Below are 1,471 nucleotides of genomic sequence, written 5' to 3'. Positions count from 1 at the left end.
TATATATATATATATATAGTTTGTCGAGAGCATCGTAGTGTAAAACGCCCCAGCTTTTATGCTGTTATAATGTGCCAAACTAATTGTTAAATATTCTTATGAATTAATAACTACACAGCTATTATTCATTCCAAGAGAAACAAGCTTTACTTTTTAAATTCGCTGTTAATTATTAATACCCGAAAGCCTTTCCTCATACTATTCTCATTAAGGCTCAATCCATCTAAAATCCTCACATCTTTCCAACATTTTCCACTCGACGAGCCCAGATTTACCCAAATATAATGTGGTTCAGCGTTTGAACAAACATAATAATTGCTGTGAAATTGTAGTTTTATATATGAAATACTTTTCTAGATTATTTATTTTGAAAAATTGTCCATCCAACTCCTTTACCTTTCTTTTTTCTTTTTTCTGACTTAAAATCTGAGCCAATGTTTGAAAACGACACTGACGTCAGACACTATTAAAGATAAAAGCCTGGAATTCTCACTGGTGTTTGTGGGATGTGTAACGTGGGACAGATACGTTGAAAAATAGCTGAGTATGAAATATTTTTAAACATTCAAGCTGTCCTGTAAAGTCACACCTATTAAAACATACCAATAAAAATTAAAATAAAAAAACTAGTGATAATTTTTGAATGGTATATCGTTGCAATTCACAAGCATGCAAAATGAAGCATATAGAATATTTTTGAGAAAATATTTTATCACAAAAGTGAATAAAGTTATATTTTCACTCAACTTTCATGCTGGATTGAGCAAATATGACAACCCTTACCAGAAAAACAAAAATATCAGTATATAGTTGAATCCAAATAGAACAGAATTCTGGAAATGGTAACTATTTTAATAAATAATATTGTTAAATGTTTGCATATTCATATTCAGTTTTGAGAGCTACTCTACCTACTGTTGTTGGACTTACACTGCCCTGGAGGAATCCAATATTTCACGTAAAGTTTTTAAACAATAGTAAAAGCTATTAAAAGTCAACAAGTGCAAATAAAAACATATTGTACATAAAAGTAAATATGTCAAAATCGATCTATCAGCAGTGATTAGATCGATCTGAACTTTGCAGTATTAAAGTTTTAGGCAAACCAGAGATGGAGCAGAAACCGCGTGATGATTTGAGACGACTGACGAGCTTTTATTCCTGTGACCCCGTACGTCATTTTGCTTCTAAGCTATATACACAAATGCAATCAGATGAATGCCAGATTTCTTATTTATCAGCGTTTTTGATCTTTCAAACTTTGACGTTTAAATCATGTTCTAGACTAAATGCTTAAATGTTTGACCACAGCTGATAGTGACTGCTTGGCCTTTGCCCAAATGCAGCCTGCACACTTGTGACACTGGGTTTTGTAATTCGATTTACTACTCTGAGAGAAGTCATCTGAGACTTTATGCCTCTCGTGGTGCTCTTTCTTGCCGTCACGTGGTGGCCAGCTAATTTTTCAGCT

This window comes from Pundamilia nyererei, unplaced genomic scaffold, assembly GCF_000239375.1.
Source record: "Pundamilia nyererei isolate P.nyererei 1_Seehausen unplaced genomic scaffold, PunNye1.0 scaffold00390, whole genome shotgun sequence".
NCBI classification, from domain to species: Eukaryota; Metazoa; Chordata; class Actinopteri; order Cichliformes; family Cichlidae; genus Pundamilia; species Pundamilia nyererei.
The sequence above is the reverse complement of the archived record's forward strand: the minus strand, read 5'-3'. Positions refer to the sequence as shown.